Source organism: Terrapene carolina, unplaced genomic scaffold, assembly GCF_002925995.2.
Source record: "Terrapene carolina triunguis isolate 2854851 unplaced genomic scaffold, T_m_triunguis-2.0 Scaffold210, whole genome shotgun sequence".
NCBI classification, from domain to species: domain Eukaryota; kingdom Metazoa; phylum Chordata; order Testudines; family Emydidae; genus Terrapene; species Terrapene triunguis.
In genome coordinates, this window is record NW_020664561.1 from 42,318,429 (window position 1) to 42,336,994 (window position 18,566).

Consider the following 18,566-nt stretch of genomic DNA (forward strand, 5'->3'; position numbering starts at 1 on the left):
CTTCAAGAAAGTTTACAAATATGAAGATTTTAAAGAACAAAACTGTATTTAGTTGTTAGTTTCCTCACTAAGAATCTAACCCCCAAAAACTACTCCATATTGGCCCAATTCTGTACTGGTATAATCAGGGCTATTAGGCTAGCCTGCGGATCAGCCAGTTGTCCCAGAGCAGGTTACTCACTAGATTAATGACTGTTAATCACACTGCCCTGGGTGGCCTAGAGCTTGCTTACTCAAACCTCCTGTCTGATGATTAAGAAAGGTGGTTGAGAGAGAGGCTGCTAGAGCTAAATCCCATTTACTCCACCCAAGCAAGTTGCCTTGTATACCCAAAGTTCTTCTCCCCCTACCCAGAACAAAGGTGCTCTTTTGCTGTGACTTCTGATATGAAGTCAGGGAGTTTTATGTACTTGTAAGTGTACATGCAGGAACACTGCAGCTGCAGGCCTGGCAGCCTGTCTTATCTGGCTCTGTGGTATGGGATTTTGTTTAAATTTTACATGTTTTTGGTTTTATGGTTTTAACTCTTATAATCTGCAGATTTCCTTTTCAGCACTTGGTGAATATTTTAACTAAATGCTAAGGAGTATTTGAAACCTCAACAGTTACAACAATAAACATAACAACAAAAAGGGTAGAAGTTACACAAAATCTTTTCACTAACAGCCCTCTGTCTGGGGTTGGTGATTGGTGTAAATGCACCATTATCAAGGGAAGGTGCACATCTCCCTGTGTCTAGAGAGGCCATTTTTCACAACTTTCCTGAGTCGGCATCTAGCCCATTTGCAGTCCTGTATAGGGAGTTTGGTCAAGGATTATTGCAGTCTGGAGATGGCAAACCACAATTTTTCATTAAGTGCAGGATAAAGCCCAATATCTTCATGTTTATATGTCCCAATATGATTTTCATAATGAATTCAGTTTACATGCAGACACTAGAACGTTTCCTACTTAATAAGGCATTTCTATCATCGTAATCTACACTGTGCCAAATTACTTTTCCTCGTTCCCACAAACTATATTTTAGTGGTATAAGGAGTCAAGAAAGAAAAGGGTAAAAAACTGAAGACCACCAAGTCATTTACAATCTATATCTGAATTTTAACACTTTACTGCCCTTGCGCAGATTGAAATCAACTATAAAGGCTAACATACTCTTTAATTTATACCCTAAGGGTTCTATGCTTAAAAGGAAAGAGCATGTAAAAAAATACAGTGTCTTTCTCAACCTGTCTGTTCTTTGAAAAGTCTTCATTAAAATGGAGATTTTGACTTTTTGACTGTGAACAGAAAAAGGACAAACTTTGGTTCCAAATGTCTTTAGCTGGAAATAGTTCACTCTCAAAGTCTAGTGTTCCTTCTCATAATGATCTTATCTTTCCCCAAATAACTATCCACTTTATGAAACTTTTGGGGGGATAGGTAGGAGGGATTACCTTCATTTCTTGATCAGTAACTAAGGTAGTACTTATTACACCTTTGTTTTATTATAAAGCAACTAAAGGAATCTAGATGTCAATTTAAATTTGCACATAGAAGAAATCTTAGTCCTCCAGACTTATGAATGTCAGATAGTATTTATATACTATTTAATATATTAATACATATTTAAATAGCAGAAAAAGTGTGTTTTGCTATAAGGGAAACACTTCTATGTGTCAGTGCATAGAATGAAATGTCACAACCTATTTTACAAGTCTCCCGCAGTAAAATAACTCGTTCAAGGGTCTAACAAACTTAACTCAAGGAGCGTATGTTTTTGGAGTAAGCAGGAAAGACCTCTTTTCACCACTTATGAGTCACAATCAAGCTCCAAAGTCACAGGACATATCAGCAGAATGATTCCAGTGTTTCTGAAGGCAGCAAATAATATCATCCACATGGACGGCATTTGAAAGGTTTTCTCCAAGTAACCACCCTACAACCACAGTTTCTTTGATTACTTTTACATTAATATTTCTCAAACATGAAAAAGTTGTGGAAACTAGATTATATGATTGTATATATGGCTGGAGGTGTGGCATTTAGAAATATGATTTTTTTCTGATCAAGTAAAGCATTAGCAAAAAAACAGGAACTGTGAATTTTCAAAACAAAATAAACAAAAAGAAATTTAATTATAAACGGGTAAATACCTACAAATCATTGGAAAGGGTTTTAAGAAGCTGTTATAAAAATCAAATTGGTACTACACTGAAGTTAATTCATTAATGCCATTTTCTTCAATTTCTCCAAATCAAATGTTAATTCATTTCTACATGAATTTAATCAAATGTGTACTCAAAACATCTTCTAGTAAATTTCATGTAAAATTTTAATTTATTTCTGACTTGACTTACTGTCTTATTTACTTGACTAGCATGTTAAACTTTTTCTCCAATCAACAGTTATTTGCAAAATGGAAATTACATCAAACAAAAATACATGCAGTACTTTCAGATGCAGGTACTATTTTTTTTATTTTGCAAAACTTGTCCAGTGAGGTGAATGCTATGAAAACAAGAATTTTACAGCATATTGACAACCAAGCAGAAGCAAAACTAATCAAAGCCAGACAGTAAACATTAAGAAACTATATTAAAAAAGAAAAACCCACACACAGAGTTACAGTTGACCATTAATCAAATAACATATAATAAATAGGATGATCTTCCTGTAAGTTACAGCATTATATAGAAATTATAAGCCACCATATAATTTACAAACATCTTATACTACTTTGCTTATATGGTTGCAAAAATCAGTATATCAGAAACAGTATAATGTTGGAAAAGATGTTGCTAACAAAATAGTATCTTAATGTGTAGAGGAAATATTTGAATTCTCTGTAGATGACAGTTAAAAATGAAGAATTTCATTCACAGGTGTATTTCAAAGGCTCATTGCTTTGCTTTATTCTATGTTGTGGATTTTTCACTCATAAGCCAATAGCTGCTGGTCACTTACATTCCATTTGCTAAATACAAGTTTTATTCATCACAACAGATCTGCTCTTCAAAAGAGTCAGTGAAAAACACCACAATAAACTAAAACTAAATCCCCTTTCTACATATGAATGTTTTCCATAGGCAGTTAACTATTACCTTATAAAGTAGCTTCACTTTTAATACACAGTGCTAGTAAAATGATAACAGCACAGACTTGTGTTTTGATTTACTATTTTGTGAAACAGGAGAATCCTCATTTTAAAAAGACATTCAGTACAGAATTTGTGCAAAAAGGCAAACAAAATAAAATAAAAACCCAAATCTGTGCTGGAAAGGTAATCTTTTTTATTCCACATTTATTTAGAAACATTTTGAAAATGTATAAGTAAAAATGTAAGGATTCAGCATTTAATTAAATACTATTGCATATATATATATATATATATGCTATAATTTTTCTTCTTAAGGCATCTAAAAAATGTATTTACTGAAACATATATGTAGACAATGAATGGACTAATACGCTGTTAACCTATTGCTTCTTAATCCTTCTATTATAATACGACAAAAATGTATGAGCTCAATTTTTAAAGTGAGGTTTTCCATGCTGGCCAACATCGGGGCTTTTAATTCACTCTATTACCTTTTATGATGGATTTTAGGTTTCTTTCCACTATTTTTACTTTTCATTTACTTCTGAGTGTTGGCTTTATTTTTAGTTAACGCATATAGACCGAGTGTTGTCCTCAAGTATGTAAGCATGGCTCTTTCAGTTAAATTGATGGGAGCCCCACACACACCAAGGGTAGAATTTGTCCCTTAGATTTTTTACTTTTTAGACAAAAGTTGCAATCCCGTTCCAGAGTCCAACATGGACAAAATGTCATAACAGTCCACATACCTACTGATGTTTTTCTAAAACAAAATGTGTTATTCTTCGCTCATAATTCTTGTTCTACCTAAAAGATCCAAAATGACAAAGCTCCTTAATGCTCCACTCTAATTATGCATACAGAAGATAAATGAATTACTGACTACAATCCATCGGTGACCAACAAAGTAACTAAAAATCAAATTTTGAATAATTCATTATTTATTTTTAAACCCTAATGAAATGGACGTTATTCACTAAAACATCAGTATGTTAGCTACACTAGCAATATTACTTTGTATGACTATATATTAAAAAAACGTTGTCAATATTTGGGTATGTTTTTCTACTAGTTACTAGTAATCACTTAACAGTGATATAAATTATGTGGCTCAAATATGGAAGTATTCATTTTTTTCTCTATTGATACCAAACATTTCATGATATTGTATTCACATACACTTTCAACCAATAATATATTTGTGTTCATGCAAAATATATACATACTTGTTGGAAGGCTTTTCAGTAATGAAAACAGCAATGTGTACATTTCCTTAATTTGAAAGACCTAATTAAGACTTCATCTTGTCACAATGTACCCAAGGAAAGCAAGAGAGATTTTTTTGGTGTTTGTTATTTTTAAAAATTGTATTTAAGATACACATCTTCCCCTTATTAAATAATTTACATTTAAACTATCATAAAATCTACAGTAATTATATTTATAATTTACAATATTGTAGTTCGGGTTCGGGTAATCCTAATTTATAACAGGACCTTATTTTGATCTATCATTCCATTTAAGTGCCTTCCATTGATAATATGTAATTAGTTTGATTAAATGTAACTAACCATGGTACATTGCTTTCCTCAATGTGTCCTTTTTTTGGAGGGGGCAGGTTTTAGGAGGGAGAGAAGTGGGGAGATGGAAAATGTTAAGAAGTAGGAAACATCTTGAAAGCTATACAAAGGGAAACAATACAAATACTACATAACTTTCATTACTTTTCATTCTCAAAAGGATTCCTACACCAGGTTTCAATAAAATAAATCAATGGGTAATGGTTGCTACATTTCAAAATATAATCTAAACTTGTAACTAGTTAGAAAGTGTGGTAGCTGCTGTTATTTAGTTACTTAATTGTCTTGTCTTCATAAGGATGTACCCTAACAAGTACATCTAGCAGTAAATAAAACCAAAATTGGTTTCATAGTAAAGCCAAAACTGAGTAAGATTATTTCAAGCAAGTAAAATCTACACAAAAGGACTTTCAACATAGCATTTTAAAAACATTGTTGTCCTACCTTCAAATTTGTGAAGTTGCAAGAGTAGAACTTAATCCTAGCAGTATTATCCCCACACCAGAATTGAAGTTATACACACTCCCTGATACTTATTGTATTTTGTAGAACAATCTTCTCTGGGCTGAATTTCTGAGTAATCCTTACCTCACAGAGAAAAAACACACTGTGCGGAAACAGATTATGTTAATTGCGTCCCCATTATTCCTCAGTAAGATTAATTTAAGAAACCACTCTCTCTTCATCATAAACTAATATATTTTCACAAGCAAATCATGCTGCAACTTTTCAACCACCAATATCTATCAAAATTTCTATAAAAGACAGCATTCATATATTTTCTATAAATCTTACCACTATAATCCTATTGGAGTGTAATTGCTGTGGCTAATATTCTTACCCTGTTATAAAAATGCTCCACATAAACGTGGCACTGAGTTGTTAAGATAATACATGATCATGCTGTGAGAGGGTAATACCTATACAATAGCCCTTTCCAATACCATAAATCTCTTTATTAGACAACAACCTATTACAGCAGATCTACTTAACTGTTTCCCTACTTAGAGGGCCATTTGGTGTTACAATAACAAGCTGACTTTTCACATTAGCAAGGATTAGCCAGTATAAATAATAAATCGGCACTGAGATGGTGCCCTGTTAGACATAGTAAACCTTTTCTAGGTGTTTAAAATGATAATCCAAAATGCAACAAGACGACTGCATTCCGCTGCACATATATGTTTTAAGTTTACAGCTCTGTAATAAACTGATGGAAAATCAACTCTCAAATCAATTTTCTTGGAGGATTTATTACAAGGGAGCATGTTATTGAGTGCTGTTTCTGTTTTATGGAATGTGCAACTATGCATAATGCTTTATTTCATAACAGTATAATAGCAAATAGCTTGCAAACTTACTGAAATATTTTAAATGAAAAATGACTGCCACCATTTTTCAGAGCTAAATAGTGCAGAATTTATTTAAATGCTTCTTGCTCAGCAAGCAAGGCTATATTAAAAATGAATTGTTTTCTTCACTAAAAAGGTCTTAACTTTTTTAAAGGATCATCATTTCAATGCCCAGAAATTTACAATGAAAATTCTCAAACCTATACCAACAGATCTTTTCATTCATTGTTTCAAATGAAAGCATTTCTGCTTCTTAAAAGTAGTGTTTTTTATTTATTTACAAATAATCTTATAATTCAGTATTCTTCTGCGTGCATTATTTTTTAAGACAGCAGTTTTCTAGAAATCTTAATGCTGGATTGATTCTTAACCACTAGTTGTCCTGTTTAAGTACTAATGCACTAATTTGTCAACTATATAATTATGAAATTGACTAACATTACAGGTTATTTCATAAAAGCATGAAAATTAAAAGAAACTTGCATCTCTAAATAGGCCAATTATAATTAATATTTAAATGGATAAGATCTAATGCTTTCTGCTTAGATTCTATGCAGGCACTTTCATATGTCCTCAAAGTACTATGTTCTCTATCTGATGTCCGCAGGACATTTGTTAAAAGAGAGGAGACAGTTTATGCAACCAATGAATTTGCTGTACTTTGCTTCCCAAGGCTTTTTTTGTAACCATCATAAATGGAATAAAAATATCAATTTGATGTGCAAGAAAATTATTTCCTTCAATTCTTTTTTCATTTCCAGTAACGAAATAAAGGGACTTCTCTTAAGTCCGAAACAATTATAGTGTAAATGTTGACTTCCTGACTTTTTATATCTTTCCCCATTGTCATCTCTGTTAGTGATGGAAAATCCTTTAAACAAGCTTTCTTTCTGCACTGCATGAGTATGACAGAGTATTCAATGAAATGAAATTGTATTTACTGGAAACATTTCAGCCCTCAATGCCTTGATTATGTTGATTATCTCATATACAAGCTCCCTCTGCAGGTAATAAGAAGGGTTAGCAAAAATATATGAAAAATGTGGGCAGTAGCCAGAAAAGAACCCTGATAATTGGTCACCAATTCCCCCAAGATATCCTTTTTCTATCAGTTATCTGATACAAACAGCTACTGGAGAAGCCACCCTTAAAATATTGTTGCTGGCTCTACAGGACTATTATTGCCCTTCAGAATAGTTATGTGTACAGCTTTAGTCCTTAATATTCAAGATACACAGACTTCTTTTTCAAAGTCACCTAAATGTTTTCAGGGGAAGGAAAAACACTGTTCTGTTTACACAAAGCTAACCTGAAATGACAGACCACCCAAAACAAGACAACACATCCAGCCTGTCTGGTGTATCTCCCTTACTTAAAAACAAACAAACAGCAGCATTGTGGCTGTATTTACTGCTGAAGATAAGACCCTATGCCACTTTGAGATACATATCTCTACAAAGTTTAGAATCAATTAAGTTCAACACAGATATGTTAAGTTCTACTCAACCATTTAAAAATTAAGTCTATAGTAATCTGTATAATATTTATGGAAGCAATCATCTTGTTTTTATAACTAGTTTTCATTCAACTGAAGGAAGATTGCTTTTTATTAGCCTTCCAATCAGCATTTTCCCTGCTTGAAATGTCTTTATTTATTCTTCATAACATATGTAACATGAACTTTAATAAAAAAAATTCAACATAAATGGAAAAAAATCCTCAATGACTGGAACTATAAATATTAAGCAGATCAAAATTAAGCAATTGTCCTGTCTAACCTCCAGCACTCAGTCTCAAACAACTGGAAAGACTTGAGTGTGGCGGCAATGTTAATGCCTTTTCTAACATGGAAAGAAAGAATTAGAGAGTGAGTAAGGCTATCTTTCTTTTCAGGACCAAATCCTGTAAGTAGTGACATTTCAGGAGGACTACTCGTCCTGTAAGAAGAGGGATTTGGCCCTACGTGGACTGTTCTAGCTGAAAAAATAAACATAATACCTAGCTCTTACAAAGCACTCCTTAATAGTAGATCTTGAAACACTTCACAACCTTTAATGCAGTGCTTCTCAAAGACGAGCCGCCGCTCGTTCAGAGAAAGGCCCTGGCAGTCTGGGCTGATTTGTTTACCTGCCGCGTCCGCAGGTTCGGCCGATCACGGCTCCCACTGGCCGGAGTTCGCCTCTCCAGGCCAATGGGGGCTGTGGGAAGCGGTGCGGGCCGAAGGATGTGCTGGCTGCCCTTCCCGCAGCCCCCATTGGCCTGGAGCAGCGAACCGCGGCCAGTGGGAGCCGCGATTGGCCGAACCTGCGGACGCGGCAGTAAACAAACCAGCCCGGACCGTCAGGGGCTTTCCCTGAACAAGCGACAGACCGGCTTTGAGAAGCACTGCTTTAATATATTTATCCTCACTTCTCGCCTGTGAGGTAGGGCAGTGCTATTACCTTCATTTTTACAGATGGGGGACTGGGGAACAGAGGGCTAAGTGATTTGCCCATCTGTCCATGGTCACACAGAAAATCTACGTGGAGCAAGGAAATAAAATCAGGCCTCTCTGTAAGTCCTAGGCTAGTGCACTAACCAGTGGACCATCCTTCCGCTCTAGAAACTAAACCAGGGGTAGGCAACCTATGGCACGCATGCCAAAGGCGGCACGTGAACTGATTTTCAGTGGCACTCACACTGCCCGGGGGCTCTGCATTTTAATTTAATTTTAAATGAAGCTTCTTAAAACATTTTAAAAACCTTATTTACATACAACAATAGTTTAATTATATATTATAGACTTACAGACCTTCTAAAAACATTAAAATGTATCACTGGCACGCGAAACCTTAAATTAGAGTGAATAAATGAAGACTCGGCACACCACTTCTGAAAGGTTGCCGACCCCTGAACTAAACTAAAACTATAGCTTGCATTGCTTTCAACATCAATTTACATTAAAAACCAGATGACATAATCTGAGAGAATCCATATTTGATGACATTCTAGTAAGGGTATAGTGGTTAACCAGGACAAAAAACAGGGCAAATTTTGGACACACACGTCTGGACAATGGCTGGCAGATGTTGAGCTCTCTCCTGCTGCAGGGACGTTTTTAGTGGGTGGATCCATAACCTGTCATTATCAGGTACTAGTATATAACTCCTAAAATGGAGAACGTTGAGCAAAGGGAGTGGGGGCAGCATCTCAGCGGGATGAGGATCTATGCAAGTATTCAACAAGACTATGGTTTGTAAAGGGGGAAAGGATGTTTTGTTTTTCTCTCTCAAAGCTATCTCTTTCAAACTCCTGTGAGTGGAGGCAGTTCTTCTGTCCCTCTCCCCCCCCCCCATCCCTTCCTGTATCATCTAAAATATACTGTTTATTTTATCCCCTCCCTTTTCTCAACTTAGACACCTTTGCCATTAATACACTAGAACATTAATAGTCCTCTCACTTACACTAGTTTTACATTAGTATAGCTCCACTGATTTCAGTATAAATGCACTTACCCAAGATATTTGCCAATATAAATGAGAGGACAATCAGGCCGTGCCAATCCTCCTATAAGGAATACTTCAGCTACACTGAAATCAGTCACATCAATAGACCTAAACCTCGATCTTCTGATGTCTAAATGTAAAACCTACCAAACAAAATACTGAGAACAGATCTTTTAGGAGCCGTATTATTTCTTCAGCCCAAAGAGCTGTGTCATCTCTTGTGTTCTGAACACAAACCTTTCTATTCAACGAGTTCAAACAGAAAAAGTTTCCAAAGTTTCAACACAGTAAAAATGGGTAAAACAATGGCTGAGTCAGTTTAACATGATCATGTTCTGTCATGTAAGCTGGAGTCATGAGCTTGCCAAAAAAATTAGACCTATCATCTTCTGAAATGCAAAATCAACAATTGAAATAGTTACTACATTTTTTAAAATGTATTTTATTCAGAACTGACATTAACCATTGCTCAAAATTGAGGAGAGGTCAGTGGGCAGTTATGCCATACAACAATATATATTTATGGCAGCTGAAGAAAGAAAAAGGATGGTGGGAAAGGTATCATATTGCAATCAGTGCTTGGATGGTAAGACCATCCATGCACACCAAATCCCATCAACTACAAAGCAAGTATTAGAGTCTCAAACAAGGTCAGTCAACCCCTCCCCCAGCTGCCAGGAACAATTTTTGACAGTAACGGGTGTTAGATTATTCCGTCATCTAGATTCAGAACAATAACCAGTATGAGGTGTTGATTGATATGAAAATACCAACAGAGGACACAAAGAAAGGAAGAAACCCGTCTAAATTAGAGTGAATATTCTACCACATCTAGAAGCAACCAAATAAATATACAAGTAACGTAGTTTAAAAGCACAGCTCACACACAGTGAGTTACTTTACTCTGTACTGCAATACAAGAAAAAGAGTTAAAAATATATCCATAAATAAATATCTAATTTTTATCAAAAATCTGTGTAGCTTTTGATGAATAACATTAAAATATCCTTTTCTTCAAAAACCACCACCACCAGATAAAAGAACACCTTTCCTTATTTTTCTTTTTTACGAAGAATGATGTAATACAATCCCTTACTAAATTCAGTATCAAAATATTAAACAGCTTTTACTCTGTACTGCATTAGAAGTTAGCATCTAAAATCTAGTCCTTGTAAAAAATTCCTAAGACAACTACTGTTTTGGCTTGTACTTTGGCTAAGCATTTGTAGCTAATCAGGACAAGTAACAATTAAAATGCAAAATTAAAAAAAAAAACATACAGCAAACAGTGTAAAGCCCTCAACCCCCCCCCCCCCCCCGCAACTCTGCCCCCATTCTCTTCCAACAAGACAACTTGGGCACAACAAAGATCTGTGGGCAATTATGCCATACTACATTATATATTTATGGCAGCTGAAAAAAGAAAAAAAGATGGTAGAAAAGATCTGTTTTAAAACTGCTTTTAAAATAAAAGGATATTCTTTTCAGAGCGGTTTAATGCTCCAAGGAACCTAGCAGAGACAGACTTAGACTCTGTCATGTTTACACAATAAAATGGAAGCAAGCACTCTGATGAAAAACTGCACCACTGCATTACTTTGAAAGGAACACAATATTTTAAACTTCACACCACTAAAGAGGCCCTTGGAAAAGGTCTATTGGTTTTAAATACAGTTCTTTGAAGGTAACTGCTTTCAGCATTGAAATACGGAGTTGAGTTCCCTTTGTGTGAATTTTAATATTTATAACGTACTCCTCACAGATTAGAAAAATCAATGACAAGACCAAGAGAGACCCCATTTTCCTCAATACACATTCCCTTGTCACACCGTAATTAATACTGTTCTCTGTAGAGGGAGACATTACATCCTGGTTAAAACAGACCTAAATTTTACCCTAAGGCAGAAGGTCTGATTAAAACATCTCTATTCATAGTGACATTTGTCCTCTCTTTTTAACCACTTTCCTCAGAAATTCCAGTAAACTGACTTTATTACCTACAAATGGTCCACTGGTTCTAACTTGTCATGTTGCCCGTCCTTGTAGCAAAGTCAGTTTTGGTGACTGAATGAAGCAAGAACAGAGTCCAGCAGATGCCTGGTTAAATATTAGGAAGTCTAAACCACAACAGATTTTGCAGATACAAAAATTCCAGTTCACTGTTTACATATAAGGATTAAAGATAAAATGCTAATGTCAATATTAAATACTCCACAAAAAATGGTTTATATTAAGAAGTAACAATGGCTTTTTTATTCTGGAGGTGATGAGCAAAGACTTTTTACATTACAGACAAGAAGAATATGGACACTGTTGGGGCCACTCTGAAATTAACATTTTATCTCTTGCCTTTCAGTCTGAAATGTCTGCTAAGGTATTTACAGACAACAAGCTAGACAGGAGAAATAACTAGTTGTGATCACTTATCTAAAATAGTACTATTTCTTTTAGAGGAGAGTATTAGTCCCTCTATTTTGAAAAGTTATTGTTAGACTTTTGACTTATCTGCAAATGCTATTGTAGGAATAAAAATAGAAATGCTTACATGATACAAAAAAACAGCCAAAAACAACAAATATGATGTGTAGTCAACATTCTTACTGTACATGAAATATGGTAATATTTTATAATATTAAGCAATTTAGATACTGCTGGCAAATTCCTACTAACCAAGTTAATCTCATTTCTGGAGCTTTTCAGTGTAAATTGATTTCCCCACCCCATCTCATTCCCCTTAGCTGCTCTGGTAATTGAACAAATTCATACTACTGTGATGGGATTTTACTTACCAGCAAATAACATGTAAAATCTTCTAAAAAGATGAAGTATATTACTTCATAAAACTGCAATTTTGTTGTAATTAAATAAATTGTATTTAAGCTTGCTTTGTGCCACAAAAGCAATCAATAGCATTTTGCAGTAGGCTGCACTTTACCTGCAGGTGTTAAGCATTGTGTTTGCTTCAGTCAGTCTGCAATGCTCTTGATTATTATGCCTTTCTAAATAATTTTTGGTAAATAACAGGCTTGTGTAAGTTGAATCGTGGCAATAATGACTGATGAAAATCAAACAAGAAAGAAATCATGACACATGCAAATTATATATTTCTTCAAAGTCCCATAAAATACTCAGTTTAAGATAATGACCCATAACCTGGACTATGCTATAATTCAGAATCTGATCAAGGGCCCTTTTCTTAAGAACTGGTTTTAAATTATCAGTTTGTATCGTAAGAGGGTTGAATTGATTGTACTACTCATTAAGCAATGCATTTTTACAACTTAAATCACTAGCGAGTAAGCAGCATACACTCCTCAACCCCAAAATGTTGGAACCTGTATTTCACACACTGACAGGTGAAGAAGTTGAGCTTCAAGAAAATATGGTTATTGAGCAGGGCTTTAAGAGTGACAACTTTGAATTCATCTTTTTCTGGACACAGCTCAGATTGAAATAAGTGTGTTCATTAAGTAAAGATTGAATGCACCTCTTCCTATAGATGTATTCAAACAATACCACAAGCTTACCTATCCCTACAGAACCACCTAAACTCTTATTTTAAGAACTGTTGGAAAGCAAATGAACCTATCTTTGAAATCTATTTAAATATTAAACGGCATTGTTAAAAATACTGAGAATGGCCTTTACATAGCTTTTTGCTTTTCCAGTTATCTTGACATCCACTTGCAATACAGTGATTGTTTAAATCTTTTAGTTTTTTCAAACTCTGAGATTTGAAAAACAAAAATAAAAGACAGAATTAAGTTTAAAGCTGCACCTAAATACTTAAGAAGTAGAATATTTTGCTATTTCAAGCTGCCTTTTCACATCACAAATGTATCAATCCTATAAAATGCTTTAAAAAATTTCTGTTGAACATGACATATCTAAGTAACATGATTGATTATCATTTCACTAAAGTTTGCTATAAAGTATGCTGCTTTATAACTGACTGCCTACCTGTGCATGAATATGATTTCAATTATCCGCCAGACATATTTTAACTTCTTCTCTTGCACTTCACCTGGTAAGATCATTAATAGCTACTTCAAGTTCTTGTTTTATCTGTCATCCTCATGTACTTCCCAATGGAAAATATGACGGCTCAGGAAAATGTATTGCAATTATTTAAAATTTAAAAGAATTGTCTAGGGATTAGTGTAGTTCCTGGTAAAGATAATTTTACCAACAAGTTCAGCAAGAGCTGTTTAGAAGAAATCTACAAAAATTTTCAATATGAAAGTCAACACACTACATGGAAGTGGTACGAGCAAACCTAGCAAGTACCAGTGCATCAGATAAACTTTTTAGGTCAAATTTTCCAAAAAAATTTGATCATCTTTATGCTTCAATCTCTGATTTTTCCTAATTATGTAATTTTCCCTATACTGGATGCACACAGTTAATTGCTAGTCTTACTTAAATAAAAATGTTTTTCCAACTTGAATTTAGACAAAATTTGCTGCAAATAGGTCCTTGTTTTTCTAAAAGTGAAATTACAACCAGCCAGATTACAATATATTTACCAAACAGTACAGTAAATTCATTTGATTACTCTACTAAAAAAAGAGATAACCTTATTCGAATAGAGATTCACTTTGAACTATCACATTTTTCAGAAACAAAAATCGCATGTTTAGTATGTATCATTAAAAAATAAATATAGCACAAACTTTTAAACTATTGCCACCTTGATTATTTTAATTTCAATAAAGTATTTTCTTACCCAAGCTAAGAAATATCCTCTGAATAACACCAATTCTTGATTTAAAACATTAAAAGCTATAAAAAGGATAAATAAAACATGGAGAAAGCTTCTGAAGTGATCAAATAAGGACTAACTATACTAAACAAACTTTGTTTTTTAAAGCTCTCCTCTTGCTCATTGTAAGGAAGGAAACACCCAGAAGCCTGGTGTTAATGTCTCTGCTGATTGTGAAAATTGCTGCAATAAAAACTCCAACTGCTTGTCTTAAATTAAGACTTGCAAGACTACATGTAAGATCTGTATCTTTACATTAGTTTTTATAACATTTGGAAGTTTGGTTGCTCGCTTTGATGTTGGTCTATTAATGAGCAGGGGGAGCCAGAAGCCCCCCAAAAAAATGTTTATTGGCCAGTCTCAAGTCAAAACCTGAAGTAATTGGTTTGTTCTACCCACATGATTCAATATCCTGATTTCCCCAACCACCAGCTCCCAGAACTATATGAATGTCTATGTTCCTTTTCTGTTGCCAACACATAGAAACCCACAGTGATTGAAAATGGCAGCTGAAGTGCTGCTGTTGCACATTAATTTTTCTCTAAGTGGTCCAATTTTGTCATCTGAATGTTGAAAATCTTTCTTCCACTGCATTTTATATCTTTAGAGATTTGTCAAATTTGGGATCACCATCACATAAACTGAAGTGCAACATTTTCAAGACAATTTTTAGATTATCCCTAATAGCGCTAAGGATAATACGCTTTCTTTATAGCACTCTGCATTCAAAGCAGACTAGTTAACAGCAACTTAAGTGCAATAATGCCAATCACATCAATATGTTCCTTTTATACCACCAAAAGGTACACTTTAGACAGCTGAAGGCATTAGGCAAATAAAGTGCTAAAAAATTACCTCAAGGTAATGACACAATTTTAGGACCACTAAAACCCATCTATCTACAAAATACTGAAGTGATGTCCATTTAAGGGTAATAGAAATCTAAATAAACTATGTAATTAACTACAGTTTCCTTCAAGACTCTTATACCATGCAACTCAGTTTCTTTATTAAATGAAAGTAAAAGGAACACTTTTGAACATTAGTAAAGATACCTCTTACAATAAAGGCATGTCATATTCATATTCCTTATACTACAATGTGCAAAGAACCCATGAACCTACAAAGCATTCAAAACCACTTTAAAAAAAACCACACACACACAAAACAGATGATATTTTATTCAGTTTAAGAGGTCTGGGAGATAAAGTTATTTTTTGCCAAAGACAAGAGAGAGACCAGAATGCAGTCCCCAAGAACCATCGACTCTCTGGAAAAGGGCCCACCTTACTGAAGGATAACTGCATTTTGCTTGGCTCTTGGTTTGCCAGATTATGAATATTGATTTTTTAAGACAATGAAAGGGGGTTGACTGAGACATTGCTCTTTGCAAACAGAGGAAAACAACAGTACCTAATGAATCAAAAATTGTGTAAATTTGAGGTATGTAAACCAATTTAAAACATAATGATAAATATTCTACTATGAGACCGACACAGGCCTTGCCACACCTACTTAAGAATATTTACTACACCACTATCACTAACCGCAAAATATAATACTTTGCTCTTAGTATCCCATATTTAACCCATTAAATCAGATTACAAGAAGTTATTTTTCACATTAGAAATGTACTTATAATAAAAATGAAATTGAAGTACATGGCTAATAGATGGTAACACTTTCTTTAAACTACATATGAAAGCTTGTCTATTATCCTAGTCTACATATTAAGGAGAAAAGTATGTTTACTTCAAAGGTTTGGAATTGTCTTTTATTTCAAGATTTCATTTTTCTCTGAAATAATTAGAAGTTCTTTTCCTATTCAGACCCCCTAATGCCATAATGTGTAGGCCATACCCAAAGCATGAGTCCAGTAGAAAAGGCTTTCTAAATCCCACTAACAGACAGAAGACACCAGAAGCAATGTCACTGTGGCTGTCATAAAAGGTCACTCTTTTTCTTGAACAAACCATTAACCAATAGAAAATAATTGTCTGACCGTTTGCAAGGGCTCTGCAGCAGACAGACAATGTTTTTCACTCACATAATTACAAAACAGCAAAAGTTCAGAAACATAACCCAAATCCACCTCCCCATTTTATCCCTTTACAATTCCCACTGCCCTTTGGGCCTCTGCTTGGAAGCAAATGGAAGACAAGCTGAAATTTTCTCAATTGAGCTGGAACTAAGAAACCTTTGATATGCTAATAGCCCCCTTCAAACGGTAAGAATTCACACTTGCATTAATTCAAACAATTTGTGCAGAATGATGTGAAATGGCACCTCTTTTAGTGACAAGCAACAAAAGGAGGGAATCAGAGTGTCTGAAGAAACCAAACAACGGAACATTTGTTCTGCAGAATTCTTCATCGTGTGCGCAAGAACATTTCTATGCAAAGAAAAACATACACCTGAATACCACATCTTTACTTTCTGACAAATCAACTATGTCCAAACCCCACCAGCACTAATTTAGATTTATAACCGGATACTATTTTTGTTAAACACAGATACAGTAAAAGGTGCCCGTGACACACGTACTTTGTTTTCTGTCTCCAGATGGCCCCAGCTTTCCACATCTGAAACTAAAAAAACCCTCCTTCTTCCACAACTGGGAAGGATTATCATCGCTAGCTGGAAGCCTCTTTCCCTATGCACTCGCGGCTGGGCGGACTGGCTCTTCATGAAGCTGATTTAGTTAAAATAAATCTGCAACAGGTAATTATTTACTAAACGGATGCAACTTTCTTCATTGCGCAACTTGAGTTCGCCAGACTTGGTGGGGCCTGCTCTATACACACACACAGACAAATGAATGAACTACCCACGTCAAGATATTACTCCTCTGAACCCAAGGAGGGAGGGGAGAGAAGGAGACTTGCTGGCTCAATATACAGGAAAGAATGTTGGATCAGACCAAAGAGGAGAGAAAAGGCTGCCTTGCTCCGGTAACGGGAACCATATGGCTCCTGCTGTTAGTTAGAGCCTTGCAGGCTCCTTTGGAAGAGCCGCTCAGCCTGGTCCCTTTTCAGGGGTGCCTGGCAGGAGACAGCCTTCCCCAGCTCTGACACCAGAGCCCTCGCTGGGGGGAAGGTGAGGGTTGTGGGAGGAGGTCGAGGATCCCCGGGAGTGACTTCTTTCAGAGGCCGGCAGCTCGCAGTCTGCCCACGGCCCTGCTCTCCCACCGCGGCCCGGAGCCCCCTTTGGGCAGGAAAGCGCAGCCCGCCCCCAGGTCCCGCTCCACCAGTCCGGCTGCCCAGGAGCCTACAGCACCGGCTCCCCTCTCCCCAGGGGCCCAGAGACTGTGGCCGCCCCGGGACCCCACGCCACTGGGGCTCCTCCGCACTCCCACCCTGCCAGCCCTGGTTCCCCAGGGCGCCCACCCCCTGCAAGAAGCCGGCCCACAGCCCCTGGAGCCTGCCTCTAATTGGCCACGATCGGCCACCCTAGTTCACATCTGGCTCCATTTTCATGTCACCGTCTCCTTTCTGGGGCTGCCTGGGAAGCCCCTGTCGGGGGATTAACCAGCCCCATGGGCTCTGCCTGCCCAAAAGGCAGCAAGCCATGCTCCCGCCGCCGGCCCTCGCGCCCTACCTCCCCTGCCCAGTCTCCTTCCCCCCAGTGGCAGCTGCCCCCTCGGCGCGCCCGGTCTGTCCTCACCCCCACTCAGCACTTTGAGTTAACCGGCGCGGACTATTAGTAAATGGTGATGGCGTGAAAAAAAACAGGCTGCATGGGGTGTGGGGGGCCTATTCCTCTCTTCGCCGTCGCCACCAATTTACTGTGGTTCACTGGGAACGGGGGATACCCCAAGGGAGAAGCGGGGCGGCCTTGGGTTCAGCAAACAAGCCAACCCCCCTCCCCAGTCTTTTTTTTTTTTTTTGCAAACGGCTCAAGAGGGAAGCGACGCAAGTAGCAAACAGGTCCTGGGAACAGCAGCAGGAAGACTGTTGCCCTGAGCTCGTCTTACCTCGCTCTGTGGAACCGAAGCCGGGCCAGGTTCTCGCTCTCTCTCTCTCAACTCGGATGCCCCAGAGAAGTGCGCCGGGTGAGCCCCCTCTGAACGCCAGGGGCAGAGGAGTTAGTTCAGGAGGCACCACAGCAACAGCAGGCGCAACGGGGACCGGGCAGGAGAAAGCTGGGCTGGGTAGGGAGAGAGGGAGGCAGCTGGCTCTGCAGCTCGCTGCTGAGCTGGGACAACACACGCAAGGCGGCTTCTCCTCCTCCAAGCGGCCGGCCGGTCGGTAGGCTGCCTTTGCTAGGGCTAAGTCAACATTTTCCGGCCGTTTCCAACACCCCGCTCGG

The 18,566-nt window shown here is 37.0% G+C and overlaps 1 protein-coding gene across 9 annotated transcripts in view; it reads right to left on the reverse strand.

The window, feature by feature from the left end:
* LOC112103319 (adhesion G protein-coupled receptor L2) overlaps positions 1 to 17,469 on the reverse strand; it is a 185,969-nt gene extending 168,500 nt beyond the window's left edge. For 4 of the 9 annotated variants that reach the window (XM_029912336.1, XM_029912333.1, XM_029912332.1 and 1 more), the window contains exon 1: positions 16,803 to 17,469. The gene's annotated coding sequence lies outside the window, so the exon portion shown is untranslated. The remainder of the gene's footprint in view (positions 1 to 16,802) is intronic. The other 5 variants (XM_029912331.1, XM_029912330.1, XM_024195013.2 and 2 more) reach the window with 3 other exon arrangements.
* Positions 17,470 to 18,566: the final 1,097 nt, after the last annotated feature.